This window comes from Carassius carassius, chromosome 38 (genome assembly GCF_963082965.1).
Source record: "Carassius carassius chromosome 38, fCarCar2.1, whole genome shotgun sequence".
In the NCBI taxonomy this organism is placed as follows: domain Eukaryota; kingdom Metazoa; phylum Chordata; class Actinopteri; order Cypriniformes; family Cyprinidae; genus Carassius; species Carassius carassius.
In genome coordinates this window covers 26921149-26935129 of record NC_081792.1, presented here as the reverse complement: position 1 = coordinate 26935129, position 13981 = coordinate 26921149, and the positions used below count along the sequence as shown (strand labels likewise).

General features: G+C 37.7%; 1 protein-coding gene and 1 non-coding gene across 12 annotated transcripts in view; both read right to left on the bottom strand.

Annotated features, from left to right (window-relative positions):
* LOC132119677 (calmodulin-binding transcription activator 1-like) overlaps nt 1–13981 on the bottom strand; it is a 304884-nt gene that overhangs the window by 84397 nt on the left and 206506 nt on the right. The gene's annotated exons all lie outside the window — the stretch shown is intronic.
* Nucleotides 10156–10258, bottom strand: LOC132119769 (U6 spliceosomal RNA). The gene has a single exon (XR_009426181.1). It is a non-coding gene; the product is annotated as a U6 spliceosomal RNA (small nuclear RNA).

Genomic DNA, 13981 nt, shown 5'->3' with positions numbered 1-13981 from the left:
TAAGGATGCAAAACCAGCCTCACTGAGGGAATTCAAGCCTGTGCGTCTCTTTCACCAGCAGATGCTGCTGTGCCACAACCAGACAGCAGCGATTCTCCCGACGCGAGAGCCTGTGTGTGTCCGTCTCCTCCTTTGTGTATCGGCGGGATGTAACGAGCAGCTGGGGAGATGAGGGCTCTCTCAGATTACGCCTCACTCTATAATTCTGCCGGATGTTGCAAACGAATCAGCAGCAGTTAATATTAGTAACGACCTTGATGGTGAAATCCTGCGTCCTTCGCCGCGTTGCTGCCTATATGTGTGCCATCCTATTAGTTTGGCCATAAACCACATGTTTCATGTAAATCTGCTGAAGCGCAAGTCATGAATACATGATAGCTCATTCAATTATAGCTACTGTAGGATGTTGCTCTGTAGGTTCTTCAAATGACGCATGAGCCAACCTTCGTGCAAATGTAGGTATGGCTATGCAGTCTGTTGAAACGTCTTCAAGTGTTGATGCACAATGTGTGTCGAGGCTGCTGTGTAGGAGGCGTTTGTGTTGTTTGTGCTGTAAAAGCGAAGCACACAAGAACAAGGCTCAAGGTGTCACTCCATCTGGACTGTTGAGAACTCCATGATCATTTAACATCTCTCCATTGCCACTCCAAAATACTAGTTCAGCTGTTACCATGAAAGCACTGAAACTCTTCCTCATATTCTGTTTACACTACCAAACTTTTATTCAGCAAGGATGCATTTAGTTAACGAAAAGTCAAAGTAAACGCATTTATAACATTCGTTTCTAATAACTGTGGTTCTTTTAAACTTTCTATTCATCACAACATCCTGAAAAATAAATGCATCACGGTTTCCACAAAAATATCAAGCAGTGTTTTCAACACTGATAAAACATTTTTTTCATTGAGCAGCAAATCGGCATATTAGAATGATTTCTGAAGGATCATGTGATGCTAAAGACTGGAGTAACGATGCTGAAAATTCAGCTTTGATCACAGAAATCAATTGTTTTTTTAATATATTCAAATAGAAAACAGTCATTTTAAAAAGTAGTAATATTTCACAAGAATTGAACTTCATTTTTGATAAAATAAATGCAGCCTTTGTGAGCCTAAAAGACAAAAACATAAAACAAAAATAATAATAATAATCTTTCCTTTCCTTTCTTTGTCTTTCCAAACTCATTAACGTTCTTTCTTCATTGGAACACAAAATAAAAAAATATTCCATAATGTCCAGAGCTCTTTCCTATGATGTGTTCTAGGCCTATTGAGCTTCAAAAAAAAATACAAATAAAATCCAATAAATGTAAAAATATACATTTTATGAGGCAATGTGAGAAATGAACAGTTGTTACTCACTGGAAATCAATAATGTCAAAGTTTCTAGCGTATCTCATTTTTTTGTGTTATATAGAATAATGAAAACTACATGAGAGTGAGTAAATGACAGAAACTTCATTTAGAGGTGCAGTGCTGGTGCAGAAAAGAGGGACAGACAGTGAGAGGACACCTCGTTTTCTCCCCTGGAGACAGACATGATCTCTCTAGTTTCTCAGTCACGCACTTCTTTATCTTTCACTTATTTACTTATTTTACTCCTTGCTTTTCAACTTTTCCTTCCATCTGCATTCCCAACTTCCTCTCCTTTCGTTCTTGTCTTTTTTCCTTTTGCATGCATTTCCATACATTTCTATTCATAACGAAGGGGCAACTTTCCCCTCAGGCGACCATCTTTCTACCCTCTTTCTTTATGAAGCATCTCTCTCTCTCTCTCTCTCTCTCTCTCTCTCTCTCTCTCTCTCCTCACCAGGTCTGATTCCAGCTGTTGATAAAACAATACTGGCGCATCTTGGGAGCAGGTGACTGCGCCAATTACTCTGCAATTACCTGGGTAATTATGCAAACTCAGAGCTCAGAGGAGGGAAGTCTGCGCTGTCTGCGAGCTGTTCAAGGGAACGCAGAGAGCGCAATGCTCTGCCTGCCTGCGTGCTGCCACCAGGCCAGCATCCTTCTAAAATGTGCTTAATTAGAGCAGAGAGAGACACATTGTTTCATTCAAACTCTCAAATCATCATCTAACAAACAGATGTTAAACTGGATAAAGGGGAGGAGGCCTTTATGTTCCGAAGTCAGTGTTTGTGGTTTAGCTCAGAACGGATGATAAGAGACATTGTGAATTAACCAGAGTGCTTCATTATCTTTGGCTTGAATATATGACGATACAATATACTGTATACTGTAGCTCAAAAACATACAAACTAGTTCTTAAAAACTAGCCTAATTACTGACCAGCTTTATATTAGCCTATTATATTATATTTCATTTCGTTATGTAGTAATTTAAAGCTTCTATAGATATATTTATCATGTCTGTAAGGCATGTATTCGCTGAGTTTCGGTTAATTTTTGTAAGCGCTCCTTTTCAAGACGAGATGGCAGAAAGTGCATCATGTTTGTTTTCTTTATTTTATAGAAGCACAACATGTTGTTGATATTGTGAGCGCACACAAATAAAAGTAGACTCTTTACAGTTATGAATGATGTATTACTCTTACCTTTATGAGTAAATTTTTATTTTATGACGTCTATGCCTGCACAAAAAATATTGGATATAGCGCACATTAATCTAGGTTTAAAGTTTTAAACCTATAGATTTTATTTTAGACAAGTTGTGATGATTTGAGAAGGCTAATGTTATCAAACATAGGCTATGATCAGCTCACTGTCTGCTGCTGGCTGCTTGGTCGTTATTTAAAAAAACAAAAACTTATATTTAATGACCAAAAATACTCCAAATGTTTTTCAAAATTATCTTCTAAAGCATAAGCTGTTTTGGGAGAAGGGGGGAAAAATGAGGGTCTGAACACCTTCAAGTGAGTGGTGGGGCAAAGTCCAACACTCTCCTTCCTTCACTGCTGCGACTACACTTGTTGACTACACATGTGTTCCTTCGCTGGCATTTTCCACATTTTTTCCACATCCCACAACTAATGGCTAATGAATTCTGCCAAAGTGTGCACTTGTAAGTGTTCATTAAATGAGTAACGTTAATTACGTGAGTACAGGTCTGCACGTGTCTGAAAATAATATATGAAAAACAAAATTATTTTACATAACAAAAACATTATAGCTCATGTTTGTTTAATACATTTTTTAATTAATGTAAAAACTCAACTATTTGTAAAACTGAAAGTAATTTTTTTAAGTTGTGTTCAGCATGGTGGGCTGTATTGGAATTTGTGACAGGCCGCAGGTTGAGAACCACTGATTAATGATTAAGACATGTTTGGTGATGATGATATAATAGCATGGCCATACTTCCCACAGACTCTTGGTCTGCATGTCATTTCACATTCCTAATTTTTGGCAGTGTAAGACCCTGGAAGTGAAACAGCGGTCTGGACTACTGGACTAGTTGCTTCATCTCATTCTGGGCAGAAATTCAAGACAGGCTCCTTTATATTGGGCTTACAGAAATCAGACAAAAGTCCCTCTGCAATACCATATTTATAAACAAAACACTAAATGAGAGGACTGAATTTAGATTTTATTTTAATATTAATAGTTAATAATAATCAACAATTATATTAATAATTATTACTAGTTATAATAATATCTTATAATTTACATTATAAAACTAAATAATAATCCTCATCATCATCATCATCATCAGATATTATTAAATTATATAAGTAATATTATCAGTTCTTCTTATTCTATAATAATTATAATTAATAAAGACATATTGTAAAATTAATATATAAAACATACAACACATTTATAACAAATATAACATTTATAATTAACAAATACAACATTTTAAATAACAATAATAATAATTATATAATTATTATTAAATGAGCATCCTGGGCTTTAAACTGAGACAACATAAAAACAGCCCACTGTCATGATGACTGGACACTGATGATTAAAAGAACAGCGGTGATGAGTCACTGGCCGTTAGTGAATCATTGTCCGTGCTCATCTCAGGACAATTTTCTCTTCCATATTGTGTAAGATGACTGTAAGGTTTCAGCTGGGAAAAGCTGTTTGTGGATAATCACACGTCTGCTATACTGAAGCATCACTGTTACTATAACAACAGAGATTGACAAGAGATTGCTGGGTGGGGTCCCCGCAGTTGACCTATTGACCTCTGAATCTATTTATAACACGGTGTCAGCGTTGAGCAGTGTAGCCAGTCACAGACATATTTTTTTATATAACCTCTCAATTCATCCACAAATTACAAAATATAAACTCGCAATTGACCTTTTTTTCATAGAATGGCTCAGAATTGACTTTACAGCATAAAATAACCTTTATTTTTTTTATTCAGTGGCAGAAACAAGCTTCCATGCTAAAGAAATTATATGTATTACTGGCTCTTTAACGTGTCAGAAAAGCTCCTTGTGGCAGGTCTGGACACATGGCCAGTTCCAACGCTCTTCTCCATCATTTGATTGTTTAGTAGTGAATCTGCCTCCATGTGTTTTCAATGTGTGAAGTCCACAAGTCTTCATAACAGAAAAAACATTGGCATGTAAACAAAGCCAGAGAGGAAAAACAGAAAGTGAGAAAATTCTGAAATAAAAGGTGGATATAAAAGGCCTTTTCCACTGCACTCCACAGCCAATGTGCAGAAATTAATTGAGTGAAAGAGATCTGCTGTTTAAATGTGAAAAAGGTTATGGGTGGAAGTGAAACAATTGTTTTCCGTTTGCCTAAGGCTGTGTATCTTCCACTTAAGTTTTCTCGGCCCATTTCTCTCTTTTTCTTCTTGACTGGCCTCAAATCATGTTTAAACACATAAAATGGATAATTTTAATCCTAGATGTTGAATGGTAAATTTTTTTACGTTAAATACACATAAGTCTGAATTGTGTTTGAATGAGAGGTCTTACTGTAATGGTAACTGCAATGGTTCTGCTAATGAATCACACACACACACACACACACACACACACACACACACACACACACACACACACACACGTTGGTATTGGTATTCTCCATAGGTGTAATGGTTTTTATACTGTACAAACTGTATTTTCTAACGCCTTACACCAACCCTACACCTAAATCTACCCCTCACAGAAAACTTGAATTTTTAGATTAAAAAACAAAAAACAAAACAAAAAGAAAAACACCATTTAGTACGTTTTTAAGATGGCAGAAAGCGCATCGTGTTTGTTTTCTTTATTTTATAGAAGCACAACATTTTGTTGATATTGTGAGCGCATACAAATAAAAGTAGACCCTTTACATTTATGAATGATGTTTTACTCTTACCTTTATGTGTAAAAATGCAAGTGATCACACTGACGTCTTTGTCTGCACAAAATATTGGATATAGCGCACATTTATCTAGGTTTAAATAGTAAGTGCTAGTATTGCATGATAGATGCTGTCTGTAAAGTGTTCCAAATTGTCATTTGTGAGTTAAGATGCACCCGTAGAAGTCAGCAACCTGGCAGTTCAAGGCAGTTAGGTATGGAAACAGAGCTTAAATTCACAACACAGCACAACCCTGAATGCCTTCCCGCTCAATACCTTCCCCTCTTTCTGTTTTGTGTTGTTCAGCTCTCTAGAACTTTATTTTGCACACTTGCGTGAGCTGCGTGTTTCTCCTCTGTGATTTACGCATTGAAAGGACACTCCGGATTGAGAGTGTAATTCTGTTTTTGTGTTTCACTTCAGATGTCTGGCTGAATGAGTCAGCATGGCATGTGTTTATGAGCGTTTAGTGTGTTTACTCGGACGGGTCTTCTGAGCTCCACAGATCAACCGTACATGTTCGAGAGGGTATTAGCGGCCGCATGCAAGCGTAACCTGCCTGTCATGACACAAAAACACAAAGTGAAAAGCGACTCAATTTGCTGCTCTGTAGGCTTGTTAGATGCTCTGAATCAAAGAGTCACATGTTTGTCTAGAAGAAAAACTCAATGGGAAGCATATTGACATAAAATCAAAAAGGACATGCTGTGAATGAGTATTTTTTAGTTACTGGATTTTTACATTTTTAAAAGAACATGTGAGTGGTGCATATGATGCTAAAGCTGGTTCTTGTGTGGTTGCCACAGCATTGCTATATATATATATATATATATATATATATATATATATATATATATATTTTATGGTATATAAGTTTTAATGTTTTTTTTATTAAAATTAGGTATTTTATATATTATTTTATGATGTAATCTAAAATGAGACAAACAAAATAAAAGACAACCCCTGTTTCTTTGATGTCTATGAAGTATAAATGATGCTTATGGTATGTAGAGGAGAAATGACTGTATCAGTTCCTCTTTTAGTGGATCCAGTGATAACATATATGGGCGCTCTCTCCATTTCATACACAGAGACATAGACACACACAACATTCACAACACACAGCACACAAACTCACAAAAAATAAATACAGACATGGCACACACCACAACATCAATACTGGAAGGCCACACACACACACTTTGAAGGATAAAAGAGCTTGTGGCCACGAGCCAAGAATGATCTCAATGGCTCCTTCTGCCTTTGCAGGAAAGAGGCTTATCGATTGGGTCTCAAGGCATTGCCTGTATCAGTGTGTGTGAAAACACATATATATTTATATATAGGTGAGTGTGCGTCTGTGTGCAGAGTTTGTATGCATGTAAACCCATCCTCCATGTGGGCCTAAAATGGATTATTCAGCAAGAATATTATACGTGGTCTGAGAAACAACAAAAACACACTGTATTCAAAGGAGAGTGGAAGAGCGAAACATGATGGGGAGATCACAACAGTCTATCACAGAACACTGAACCTCATTGATTGAATAAAATATTATTTCCCCACCCTCGATTATCCAGGGCGAGTCCGACATGATTGCATCCTTTTGCTCGGGAAACCACGCTGGCTGCTGTCTGTCTTATCAGACTTACATCCGGAGATGGGAGCAGAAAGTACACAAGGCAACTTTATACATCTCCGTCCTCCTCCGATAACCGGATCGGAGTCCCGCGTCACGGCTGGGGATTGATGCTGTGATTACTGAACAAAACACCGGTCCAAATTGCCTCTCTTGCTTTTACACTGTGAAATATGCAGGAGCCACGTTATTCTTCGAGCACAGATAAATAATCTATGGAAGCTTCCTGTTGGGTTGAAGCAGGGAGGAACACAGACACCCATCAAACAGACCTCAAATAGTCGGCCCACTGACTTCAGATCAATTGTTAGTCTATAGAGCTGCTACAAACTATTATTTTGATGATCGATTAATCGAATGGTTATTAGAACAATTAATCAACTAATCGTTTAATGGAGTGCCAATTGCAAAACTGCTGCAAACATCCACAGCTCTATGATTGGACACTGTCTTAATTGCTGTTTTCTCTCCTCTGTCTTGTTTATTGTGTGTTGATTTTGTCATTGAGAGTAAAGCGTGCAGGATATTTTCTATATTAATCTAAACGCTGCTCACAGCAGAGTCATGATGTTTGCTAACAGTAAACCATTGCTTGCTTATATCGAACTACTTTTTACCACTATACAAAGAGAGAAAAATATTGTTGTTGTATGTTGGGGATTTTACAAATTATAGCGATTTTTGCTTCCCACACTCTACTGGTTCAGTTTCATTTGCACTCCAACTTATTATCATGAGTGTGTCTTCTTTTATTGGACTGCATGCAAGAGGGCTGATTTACAGTCTTGCTTTACAGCACCACACTGGTCAAAGTACATTATTGCAGGCCCTTACATTAGGTCATATTAGATCAAACAACTTTCCAATTTTTATTGTCGATACTCTCAAAAGTGTCAACTAACCATTTCAGCCCTACCTGTTGAGTTTTACATTCAGATTGAATGAATCATTTGCAAAGTATGGATTGAGGCGAACCAAGCACAACAATGTAGAAATTGAGATGCTAAACTATGCCTTTTCTAAAAGATCAAGCTTACTTCACCTGGCATGCAATAAAGTCCATATCATTCATGATTGCAATCCCAGACCTGCCAACCTTGGTCATTTCTTTTTGAGTACCAACTGCGTGGCGGGGGGTTTATTGTTACCGTTTCACTTTTTTACTGTTTACCGTAACTGTTTAATTAATTTTGATTTAGTTTTTTTATGCTATTTAAAAAAAAAACTCCAGTACACTTTTGTATAGGGTTGGGCAATTTAAGCAAAAATTCATATCTCTGTATTTTTTGGCTGCTTTGCGGTATACGATAGCCTATATATCTCTGTATTTTGGATTAAACAAATAAAGAGAATGTAAGCATGTAGGCATATATTATATGCAAAACTGGGTTAAAATCACATTAGATTGTAACATTGCAATCTAAAAACAAACAAAAAATATTTTTCAAAGCAGAAGTTAAAATTTTAATAATGTAAAGCAAACCATAATTGAGTAAAAAGGCTATTTTGATTACCCCATTACACTTGACAGTTAGTGCTATCATACAAATACACTTGTAGCTTTAAAATTCTACATATGTCACATTTATTGTCCAACTACAAATATTTCAGCAAAATTTAGATTTTATTCATAGTTATTGCGCTTCTATTTCAGTGAGCTCAGTCTGTTTGGCGCGCATGTGCGTGGTGGCTGTTGTTCTAAATGAAGTCTGTGGAGTTTAGCGGAGAATCGCAAAGCAAAAGCTCATGCAATTCTGACAGCAAAATGGAAATATTTCCATGGGTTTTTTAACATTTACAGATGGAGAATATACAAAATATATGGAGAAGAGCACATCTCAAACACATTAAACAGCGCATCTCTGTCAGCCTCACACACAGCCTTTCTGTCAGAGCACCTGACGGGGCGAGCGCGAGCTGCTTTGAACTGAAACTATAAACTATAGTCTATTAGGAGAGAAATAAAACAAAAACAAAAAACGCTCTGATTGGTTGAACTCTTCATATTTTTCTGTTGCTTGTTCTGAGTATGCATGGACAGAGGCGTCAACAGATTTTTCCGTAGTTTAGTGACAAGTCCTACTAGCGTACTAAATAGCGTACAAAATGTGTACAGGATGACAGGTCTGCAATCCGAGTCCGAGGCCCGAGGCCAAGTACCCAAACTCTATTAACAGCTAAAGTGCTGAAAAAGACAATTAGTTTAATCTTTTGAGAACTATTGACAGCTATCTGAAACCAGGAGCTTCATCTCATCTTACATGACAGATTTTGTCTTAAAAAAAAAGAAACACAGCAGTGTTTGTGAAATAATTATATCTGTTCAATTACAGAAACCCGTTTCCCGATTAAACAAATTTAGGTTTAAGTAGCAGAGAAACATTCCTCGAAATTAGTGTCTGCTTTTAGCCCAATCAAATAAAAGTTTGAAAAGTACAGCATTTAATGTGTTTATGGCAGCACTGCCCTAACATCACAAAAACAAGATATGAAGAAACACATTAGCATGAGCTGATTCCAGCTGGGATAATTTGGGGAAACGGTTCCTCTTTTCAAGAAACTTAGGCTCCCTGAGCTGGGTGAGATTAGCTTTGACAAATTTACAATATGCTGTTTCATGTACACAAAAAGCATATGAAAGTCAGCAAGACAGAGCTAGCGAGCGATGGAACTCGATGACAAACACAAGTTGACAGATTCCAGCACCATTGGCAGCCATCTTTTATTTTCCCGCTCTGGGAATTCCCAGAAGCTTAAGCAATAATCCATACACTTTTATTTTTCTGCTCTGTACCTCATAAGCTCTCTCAGTGTTCTCCTCAGAGGCACCCCCACGATCGCCTTACTCATTCACAAAGTTTCTTTTTGGATTTCTGCCTCTATTTTAAAGTGAAAGTGAAAGTGACGTGACATTCAGCCAAGTATGGTGACCCATACTCAGAATTCGTGCTCTGCATTCAACCCATCCGAAATGCACACACACAGAGCAGTGAACACACACACACACACACTGTGAACACACACCCGGAGCAGTGGGCGGCCATTTATGCTGCGGCGCCCGGGGAGCAGTTAGGGGTTCGATGCCTTGCTCAAGGGCATCTCAGTCGTGGTATTGAGGGTGGAGAGAGCACTGTACATTCACTCCCCCCACCTACAATTCCTGCTGGCCCGAGACTAGAACTCACAACCCTTCGATTGCGAGTCCAACTCTCTAACCATTAGGCCACGACTTCCCCCTAAAAAGATGGAGCGCTTCACGGATTTGCTTGTCATCCTTTCGCAGGGGCCATGCTAATCTTCTCTGTATCGATCCAATTTTAGTATATGTGCCGCCGTGGCACATATTTCTTCTCCAGCCTCCACACCAGGGACTCGAGGTTCGATACATCTACCTGCTGTGAGTTCCAAATTCATTTGAGCGGATCGCAAGGACATGGAGGAAGGGTGTGGAGAGAATCACTGAGTGGCGAGATCTGTACTATCACAAACACACCTGCTGAGTCACTCCACTCAAACTTCACCCTCAGCAGGCCTGGACAACTGCTTCAGCTGGATTCTGGCCAGTCCAGCTCTGGCTTTCAAGTCATGCTGGAATGACTGGATTGTCGTCATGATCACAGTTAGACACTCTCCAATTACTTAACAGCAATTTTTCACTCAAACAAAGAATGAAGGTGAAGCACAATAAATTGCAACTAAATATTGACTGAAGAGTTTCTTTTCTACGCATTTTGTGCACCACAGATAAATAAAAGTGATTATCAACAGCACATTAGCAACCACTCAGAACACCTTAACAATCACATGACAGCTATCAAGAACATCTTAGAAACTGCTCAGAAAACCTTAGCAGCTATATAGCAACCACTCGGAACCCAGTTAGACACTCTCCAATTCCTATAATGCAATTTTTGACTCACTTAAAGAGTCATGGAGAAATTGTAACTAAATATTGACCAAACCGTTTCACTTCTATACATTTTGTTTACTGAAGATGAATAATAGTGATAGAACTTCCTGGAAAATACTACTTATTTAGCTGGTTTATAAGGCGCCAGACTAGACTAGACCACATTTCCCATTATTCTTTATGGCCTTAAAAAATGATAAAATACAGATAAAGCATGAAATTACACACCTAATGTACATCGTTTACTGTTTACTTTATTTTGTTGCATTAGAGCTAAAAAGCTTCATGTCTTTGTCGAAAAGTGAAAAAAAGTGGGAAAAAAATGATATTGCCCAGTGAGTCCAACCAAAATCACTTGAAGCCACATCACAGCTTAATTACAACTTCTGAACTTGTAAGTAGGAATTTCCCAGGGGACGCGAGTCTGGGAGGTTTTAGTGCATGAATGCATTTAGCAAATTTTGGCTTTAAGAAATGCTGGCAAAACAGTGTGCATGTGGACGAACTGTGCTTTAATCAAAGGCTTGCTCGTTGATTTGTTAAGATGCATTATATTACATAGCAAAGTATGTGTTTACGAACCACAATTCCACAAAAATATGAAACCGGACAACTGAAAGAAATAAGAAATGTTTCTTGAGCAGCAAATCAGTATATTAGAATGATTTCTGAAGGATCATGTGACACTGAAGACTGGAGGAATGATGCTGAAAATTCAATCAATTAATTACATTTCAAACTCGATTAAAACAGCTATTTTAAACTGCAATCATATTTCAAAATATTACTGTTTTTACGATTTTTTTATTAAATAAATGCAGCCTTGGTGAGCAAAAAATATTTAATTTCAAAAGCCGTTTAAAAAAATCATACTTTTAAAACTTTTGAACTGTAAATCTGCTTTTTAAATATGTTTTTAAGATATTTGTACATAAATTTGACACAACACTTTCCAGATGAAGCTCTCTCTTATAGATTTTCCCAGCAACTTGCATGTGCTTACAAGGTATTAGATCAGTTCTCCCTCTCTCCCTCTACTGGCTCAAAGTTAAAAAAAGACACAAGAACTTTGCCAGTTCTGCTGGCTGTGTCTTGGTCAGTCTCTCTCCCTTAATCAAGCAGCATTAGCCTGTATGTTTCTCCACTTCTCTCTAGGCATTAGCAGCCATTCCAATAGCCTTGATTTATTCCTGTTGGTTTAATCTGCGAGTCTCCAGGCGAACGGAACAACTCACACAACGGATGCACATCTGTTACGTCTTCGGTCTTATGCTGTTCTGGTGGGGGGGTGTTTGTGTGTCTATACACAACAGATGTGTGTGTACATTCAATCATAATGCACACAACAGAAGCTTTATTTGCTAGACAACTTGGGCTGGTGGAATTGGTTTCCACGACAGCACACGCTACGTCACACATCGCACAGATTCTGTCAAAACAAAACAAACTAAACTAAATTAATAGGCTTAAATATCACAACTGATGAAAGGTGAAAATAAAAAATAAAAATGTAAATGGCACAAAGCAAATTGGATTAAATAGATTTACTGGTATAACAGTTTGCCTCACTGCAGAAAAATTCCAAGGGGTGTTGTTTACCTCTGTTAAAAACCAAGTTCCTCACTGTTCCTCATGGGGGAATTGCAACCAAAGGAAGAGAAATTAAACTAAATTAAAATAAAATATAAAAGGATCATAGCGCAGCACATGCAGGATTCATATTTCAACCAACTTTTGCGGCTTAACATTTACAGATACTGGTCCATATGGAGATTTGATTTGATTAATTTATGCTAACTTTGACAAATTCCGTGACTGTCCATATTAAAATGTAAGTTTTATTTTCATGACTGGATTTTGAGATTCCGTCCGCGTTTTCTGCTTCACGGAAATCATAGCGCTGTCTGCGTCAAGAACCAGGTTGAACCTGGTACCGAGACAATTTCATTTTTTTAGTACCGACTTGGTATCGAAGTACCGGGTCTTTTGACAACACTATTCTCATGTCAAATTTTTTCTATGTATTTCATTGTATTAATGTAAAATGTTTTCCTTTTTTCTTTTTTTTACTGTATTAGTGTAAAATTACCTGTAAAATATTTTAAAGTAAAATCAACATAAATTAATGGCAGCACAACATAAAACTGTAATATATCATTGAAAATAATTTAGTTGTATAAGAAAAAGACTTAAAGAGTAACTAAACCCTAAACCAACTTTTTTTAGTTAATGATCTGTAAGAATGGGGCTTTATTAGTGCTGTTCATTGATTCAAGTAACTTTTTTGACATTTGAGTATAAAGTGTTTTAATTCTACAATATATGGTGTAAAAACGTCTGAGTGCTGCCCTCTTCAGGTTGAACGGTGGCTACTGCAGTTGATTTTGTCCTATTGGATGTTGCGGTGGCAAGTGATGTAAGCGGTGGCAGGTGACGTATGCAGTTTCCAGCTCACCACGCCCCTTGGTACGAGCTACCACGCCCTTGGCAGTATTAAACCATCTTGTTCCGTCAAAATCACTGTAGTGAGTCAGGAGTTGGAATTGCGAGTATTGAAAGCGACCAGGATAGACTATTATAGCATCTATTTAGCATAGCATTTATATAGTTATTTAGATTATTTTGTGTAGTATGTAGTTAATTAGCATAGTTGTTAGTGTAACGTTAGTATTGTTAGAAGCATAGTTAGTTAGTAGCATAGTATTGAATCAGTTAGGATAGCTTCAAGTTGAGGGTTCACACCCCATCCGCTCAGCCTTGCCCTGGGTTCATCCCCTCTATCTCCGCTGTGCTCTGCCCACTTTTCAGCATTCACATCCCTTTAGTTTCCTTTAATAGTGAAACTACCCACAGTAACCACGGCAATTATCCTCTCTGTCGCTGAGACTACCGCTCCCATGGCTACTGCCGCCATCACTAGGTAACCAGGGACTCCGGTGGATTCTGGTAAATGGCTTAGTTCTTTATCAGAGCAAACAGAGCGAGTGTGGGGATCTAGAGAGTGCTTTAATGTGTTTGGTGTCCAGAGGGCAGGAATGGCTTATGATGGAGAGCTCAGGGGCAGGTTTGGGGTTCTTTTCTGTCCCTTTAGAAGCGCTCTGGTGAACTGGTACCTGATACTGCTGTTCAAGTACCTAGTGTATATTGTGAGTTT